Below are 7,623 nucleotides of genomic sequence, written 5' to 3' on the forward strand. Positions count from 1 at the left end.
TTGTTACAGTTACAGGGGAGAAGTGGTTTAGGGTTGGGGTAAGGGTTAGGGTTAGGGTTAGTGATAGGACTAGGGTTAGGGTTAGGGTTAGGGTTAGGGTTAGGGTTAGGGTTAGGGTTAGGGTTGACAACCTCTGTGGGTCATTAAAATGCTCTTGAACATGCTTTACTTTGCTCACTTTGTTACGTTTACTGTGTTTTCCTATATATCTATATATATAGTATTATACTCACTTTGTTACAGTTCCAGGGGAGAAACGGGATAGGGTAAGGGTTAGGGTTAGGGTTAGGCTTGAGAACCTCTGTGGGTCATTAGAATGCTCTTGAACATGCTTTCTTTTGCTCACTTTGTTACGTTTACTGTGTTTTCCTATATATCTATATATATAGTATTACACTCACTTTGTTACAGTTACCGGGGAGAAGTGGGTTAGGGTTAGGGTTAGGGTTAGAGTTAGGTTTTGGGTTAGGGTTAGGGTTAGGGTTAGGGTTAGCGTTAGGGGTTAGGGTTAGGTTTAAGTTTAGGCTTAGGGCTAGGGTTAGGATTGCTGCGCAGCCACACAGCACAGAATAAACATTTGGCATCCGCTCCCAGGGCAGAAGGGCCAGGAGGGAAAGCTAGTGCTGGGCCTCTTCAGCACACAGGCAGCTTTGCAACAGTGCCTCCATGATTGCTTTCACTGCTCACTGTCATACATGAAAGTGCATTTGAATGAAACCTTTTTGGGTTAGGGTTAGGGTTGAGAACCTCTGTGGGTCATTAGAATGCTCTTGGACATGCTTTATTTTGCTCACTTTGGGTTAGGCTTAGTATTAGGGTTAGGGTTAGGGTTGGGGTTAGGGTTAGGGTTGGGAACCTCTGTGGGTCATTAGAATGCTCTTGAACACTCTTTATTTTGCTCACTTTGTTACGTTCACTGTGTTTTCCTATATATCTATATATATAGTATTACACCCACTTTGTTACAGTTACAGGGGAGAAATGAGTTCGAGTTAGGTTTAGGGTTAGGTTTTGGGTTAGGGTTAGGGTTAGGGTTAGGGTTAGGGTTAGGGTTAGGGTTAGGGTTAGGCTTGAGAACCTCTGTGGGTCATTAGAATGGTCTTCAACATGCTTTATTTTGCTCACTTTGTTACGTTTACCGTGTTTTCCTATATATCTGTATATATAGTATTACACTCACTTTGTTACAGTTACAGGGGAGAAACGGGTTAAGGTTAGGGTTAGGGTTAGGGTTAGAGTTAGGGTTAGGGTTAGGGTTAGGGTTAGGGTTAGGGTTAGGCTTAGGGTTAGGCTTAGGGTTGAGAACCACTGTGTGTCTTTAGAATGCTCTTGAACATGCTTTATTTTGCTCTCTTTCTTACGTTTACTGTGTTTTCCTATATATCTATATATATAGTATTACGCTCACTTTGTTACAGTTACAGGGGAGAAGTGGGTTAGGGTTGGGGTAAGGGTTAGGGTTAGGGTTAGTGATAGGGCTAGGGTTAGGGTTAGGGTTAGGGTTAGGGTTAGGGTTAAGGTTAGGGTTGACAACCTCTGTGGGTCATTAAAATGCTCTTGAACATGCTTTACTTTGCTCACTTTGTTACGTTTACTGTGTTTTCCTATATATCTATATATATAGTATTATACTCACTTTGTTACAGTTCCAGGGGAGAAACGGGATAGGGTAAGGGTTAGGGTTAGGGTTAGGCTTGAGAACCTCTGTGGGTCATTAGAATGCTCTTGAACATGCTTTCTTTTGCTCACTTTGTTACGTTTACTGTGTTTTCCTATATATCTATATATATAGTATTACACTCACTTTGTTACAGTTACCGGGGAGAAGTGGGTTAGGGTTAGGGTTAGGGTTAGAGTTAGCGTTAGGGGTTAGGGTTAGGTTTAAGTTTAGGCTTAGGGCTAGGGTTAGGATTGCTGCGCAGCCACACAGCACAGAATAAACATTTGGCATCCGCTCCCAGGGCAGAAGGGCCAGGAGGGAAAGCTAGTGCTGGGCCTCTTCAGCACACAGGCAGCTTTGCAACAGTGCCTCCATCATTGCTTTCACTGCTCACTGTCATACATGAAAGTGCATTTGAATGAAACCTTTTTGGGTTAGGGTTAGGGTTGAGAACCTCTGTGCGTCATTAGAATGCTCTTGGACATGCTTTATTTTGCTCACTTTGGGTTAGGCTTAGTGTTAGGGTTAGGGTTAGGGTTGGGGTTAGGGTTAGGGTTGGGAACCTCTGTGGGTCATTAGAATGCTCTTGAACACTCTTTATTTTGCTCACTTTGTTACGTTCACTGTGTTTTCCTATATATCTATATATATATACTATTGCACTTACTTTGTTACAGTTACAGGGGAGAAATAGTTTAGGGTTAGGGTTAGTGTTAGGGTTAGGGTTAGGGTTCGGGGGTTACAGTTAGGGTTAGGGGTTAGTGGTTTTGGTTAGGGTTAGGGTTTAGGTTAGGGTTAGGGTTAGGGGTTAGGGTTGGAATAGGGTTAGGGTTAGGGTTAGGGGTTAGGGTTAGGTTTAAGTTTAGGCTTAGGGCTAGGGTTAGGATTGCTGCGCAGCAACACAGCACAGAATAAACATTTGGCATCCGCTCCCAGGGCAGAAGGGCCAGGAGGGAAAGCTAGTGCTGGGCCTCTTCAGCACACAGGCAGCTTTGCAACAGTGCCTCCATCATTGCTTTCACTGCTCACTGTCATACATGAAAGTGCATTTGAATGAAACCTTTCTGGAGCCTGCACTCTGCTGCCCAGCAACACACTGAGGAGAGCATGAATGTTTGGCCTCTGCTCCAACAGCAGAGGAGCCGCGAGGGAAAGCTGGTGCTGGGATTCTTCAGCTCACAGTCAGCTTTAAAGTGTGTCACCATCATTGCTGTCACCATTCACTTTCATGCCTGACTGATCATTTGAATACAACCTCTCTGAAACCTGCACTGTGCTGCCCAGCAGCACAGTGTGTAGAGCATGAGCGTTCGTTCTTTACTCATACAGCAGATGAGCCAGAAGGGAAAGCTGGTGCTGCGATTCTTCAGCACACAGGCAGCTTTACAACGGTGTCACCATCATTGCTGACACTGCTCACTTTCATACATAAAAGTCCATTTGAATTGTACCTCTCCGGAGCTTCCTCTAGGGGGCCCAGCAGCACAGCGAGGAGAGCACGGACGTTTGGCCTCTGCTTCCACAGCTGAAGGGCCAGGAGGGAAAGCTGGTGCGAGTGATCATCAGCACACAGTCAGCTTTGCAGCGGTGCCTCCATCATTCCTCTCACTGCTCACTTTCATATCTGAGAGTGCATTTGAATGCAACATCTGCGGAGCTTGCTCTCGCCTACCCAGCAGCACAGTGAGTAGTGCATGGGCGTTTGTTCTTTACTCCCACAGCAGAAGTGCCAGCAGGGAAAGCTGGTGCTGGGAATCTTCAGCACTCAGTCAGCTTTGCAACTCTTTCAACATCAATCCTGTCGGTCTTCGGTTTCATACCTAAAAGTCCATTTGAATGCAACCTATCCAGAGCTTGTTCTCTGCTGCCCAGAAGTAAAAGTGAGCAGAGCATGATCGCTTGGCCTCTGCTCACACAGCCGAAGAGCCAGCAGGGAAACTAGTGCTAGTGATCCTCAGCACACAGTCAGCTTTGCAAAGGTGCCTCCATCATTGCTTTCACTGCTCACTGTCATACATGAAAAGCATTTGAATGCAATCTCTTCGGACCCTGCTCTCTGCTGCGCAGCAACACAGTGAGCACAGAATGAACATTTGGCCTCTGCTCCCACAGCAGAAGAGCCAGGAGGCAAAGCTGGTGCTGGGCCTCTTCAGCACACAGTCAGCTTTGCAACGGTGTCACCATCATTGCAGTCTCTCCTCAGTTTCATACCTAAAAGTCCATTTGAATACTAATTCTCGGGTGGTCGCTCTCAGCTGCCCAGCAGCGCTGTGAGTATAACACGAACGTTTGGCCTCTGCTCCCACAGCAGAAGAGCCAGGAGGGAAAGCTGATGCTGGGCCTCTTCAACACACTCACACCTTTGCATCGGTGCCTCCACCATTGCTTTCACTGATCACTTTCATACACGTAAAGCATTTGAATGCTATCATTCCAGAGCCTGCTCTCTGCTGCGCAGCAACACAGTCAGCACGGAATGAACGTTTGGCCTCTGCTCCCACAGCAGAAGAGCCAGGAGGGAAAGCTGGTGCTGGGCCTCTTCAGCACACAGTCAGCTTTGCAACGGTGTCACCATCATTGCAGTCTTTCCTCGCTTTCATACCTAAAAGTCCATTTGAATACAAATTCTCAGGTGGTCGCCCTCAGCTGCCAGGCAGCACAGTGAGTATAGCACGAACGTTTGGCCTCTGCTCCCAAAGCAGAAAAGCCAGGAGGGAAAGCTGGTGCTGGGCCTGTTCAGCACACAGTCACCTTTGCATCGGTGCCTCCATCATTGCTTTCACTGCTCACTTTCATACAGGAAAAGCATTTGAACGCAATCAGTCCAGAACCTGCTCTCTGCTGCGCAGCAGCGCAGTGAGCACAGATTGAACATTTGGCCTCTGCTCCCACAGCTGAAGACCCAGGAGGGAAAGCTGGTGCTGGGCCTCTTCAGCACACAGTCAGCTTTGCAACGGTGTCACCATGATTGCAGTCTCTCCTCAGTTTCATACCTAAAAGTTCATTTGAATACAAATTCTTGGGTCGTCGCTCTCAGCTGCCCAGGAGCGCTGTGAGCAGGGCACGAACGTTTGGCCTCTGCTCCCACAGCAGAAGAGCCAGGAGGGAAAGCTAGTGCTGGGCCTCTTTAGCACACAGGCAGCTTTGCAACGGTGCCTCCATCATTGCTTTCACTGCTCACTGTCATACATGAAAAGCATTTGAATGCAACCTCTCCGGAGCCTGCACTCTCCTGCCCCGCAACACGCCGATTAGAGCATGAATGTTTGGCCTCTGTTCCCAGAGCAGAAGAGCAACGAGGGAAAGCTGGTGCTGGGATTCTTCAGCTCACAGTCAGCTTTCAAGTGTGTCACCATCATTGCTGTCACCATTCACTTTCATACCTGAAAGAGCATTTGAATACAAGCTCTCTGTAGCCTACACTTTGCTGCCCAGCAGCACAGTGAGTAGAGCGTGAGCGTTTCTTATTTACTCCCACAGCAGAAGAACCAGGAGGGAAAGCTGGTGCTCGGATCCTTCAGCACAGAGTCAGATTATAACGGTATCACCATCATTCCTGACACTGCTCACTTTCATACGTAAAAAGTCCATTTGAATTGTACCTCTCCGGAGCTTGCTCTAGGGGGCCCAGCAGCACCGCGAGGAGAGCAGGGATAGGACATGAATATGTATAGGTGTGTTGTGTAACCTTATAAATATATATAACTTTAGATAATAAATGCAGAGGGAAACAACACTGAGGTACGCATGACTTTGCGGAATTATCCCCGTGTGTCTCAGCGCTGAATAAAAAGCATACCTACTTTACAACTGTAATGAGTTGTGGAGTCAATCCGCGCATCAATTTGGCGAGCCAGGCAGGAGGTCTCTGTTCGGCTGCAGGATCAGCTGAGGGGTGGATATCCTAGGCGCCCCAGGCCGCTTGCCTGGAGGAGCTCCGCTCCTCGTCCGCTCACTGCGAGGACAGACAACAACCTGTGGCGGCTGCGGAGAAACGGTATGCTTGAAACTTAGGGGGCCTGTAAGGCCTACGCGTGGCCCAGGGCTGCTGGTAAGGCGCGCAGAGACGTCTGGGACACAGCGTAGTTCCCTTTGGCAGGTAGGGCTTGCAAGCAGGGCACTCGCCGACCGGTAGAGCGGCCGCTAGCGATCCTGAGGGTGGATCGGGTGAGTTCAGGTTTTCGCTGCATCCCAAGTTTTGGGAGCCAGGAAGGATCTGCTAATGACCGTAGTGGAAGTGATGCGAGGATTGACTCCACAACTCGTTAAAGTTGCAAAGTAGGTATGCTTTTTATTCAGCGCTGAGACGCACGAGGATAATTCCTCAAAGTCATGCATACCTCAGTGTTGTTTCCCTCTACATTTATTCTCTAAAGTTATATATATTCATAAGGTTGCACAACACGCCTATACATATTCATGTCCTATCCCCGCTTCATATTATAATGAGCCAGAAGGTCCTCTGCACCTGTGCAGTGCCCCCTCTGGTCATGGGCAGGGGTCTGAAGATGAAGTAACTGAGTCTTCCTCCTGTGGGTAGGGGTCTTCAAGATGAAGTAAATGAGTCTTCCTCTTCTTGCACTTTTCACCTTTCAGTCTTCACATATGGCCTTAGGGTTTGGTCGGTATCCCAGCCATAAACCATCTGCTTCTCCCCCTTATCAGTAGATTCAGGTGTCTGCTTTTCCTTATCAACAGCTGCTTCTCAATAGGACCAAGTGTCTGCTTTTCCTTATCAATAGGACCAGGTGCCTTTGTTCTGCTTAGCAGGCATTTACAACAGACAATACTTTTGTTTAAGCAAGCAAATTCCTCTAGCCCCCTTGTACAACCCCCCTGTACAACCCCCCTGTACATTGGTCAACTCTCTGCATCAATCCCCCCTTTTTCTGTAAAGTTAGTAAATTCTTTTACTGTATGATTCATGACAGAGCTATCCATGTTCCTTAGTCCTAAAGCCGAGATTAAAAGGCCTTGTTTCATTATGTCCCTGAACCATCCAGTAACTCCTAGGTTATTTAACCATTCATCCAATCTGCCTCCAATAATACTAAGCTCTTGCATATTTTCCTGCAATTTTTGCAGTTTAGCATGAATTGATTCAGAATGGTCAGATAAGTTCATGCAGCACATACTTTTGAAATCCCCACGACCATCCTATAACAATCTCTGTTACCTCCCGGGCTTATGTGCTTCTAGTTGGAAAGGCTTCTGGTCAACCTGAAAAGGTGTCTGTTAGTATTAACAAATGTCTATACCTCTTTTTCTATCATTTTGCAAATTCTTTTTGCAACATATTTTCCGTTTACTATTCCAGAAAATTTTGTTATACCACAAGTAATCAATATTAAAACAATTAATAATAATATTCCTGCAACCAGTTGCCTTAAGCAGGAGAGATCCGGTAACCATGAAGTTAACTTTTTCCGTATTTCCTCTATGGTTGCTGAGATATTTATGATTGCCTCACAAAACATCTCACAAAATGCAATAGGGTTAAACATTCGCTTGAACAATACCATCCTTTCCCTTCAGGAATCAAGCTATCACTGAACCACGGTACCATCTATACAATTTGAATAGTGACTTACACCTGTGGTATTTAAATAAACATAGTCTCCTATTCTGGTTCCTGGTGTAATACATATTTATCTGTTTCAGGAAGGCCCTGATCTTCTTCTGATTCAGGCAACTGTGCACACACCCAACAGTCACTACAATTAACAACTTTAGTAACATTCTGCATTAATTTCAGGTATAAGTATTAGACCCAAGATGGTATGTCAGTTATCACATAAATCCAAATTATGACTGATATAATTTCATATGCGAGGGTCCTGAAGGTTCAATCCGCCATGTCTTCTCTGGTTCTGGTGCTTTCTTTATTCTTGCAAGCAGGTTGTTCCTTCATCTTCACTGCTGTAAAGGTGGCCAATATTGTCTGATACAGTCCACTCCACTTC

This window comes from Pezoporus flaviventris, unplaced genomic scaffold (assembly GCF_033815535.1).
Source record: "Pezoporus flaviventris isolate CSIRO_AGI_PZ_B2104156 unplaced genomic scaffold, CSIRO_AGI_Pfla_v1 ptg000496l, whole genome shotgun sequence".
Lineage (NCBI taxonomy): Eukaryota > Metazoa > Chordata > Aves > Psittaciformes > Psittacidae > Pezoporus > Pezoporus flaviventris.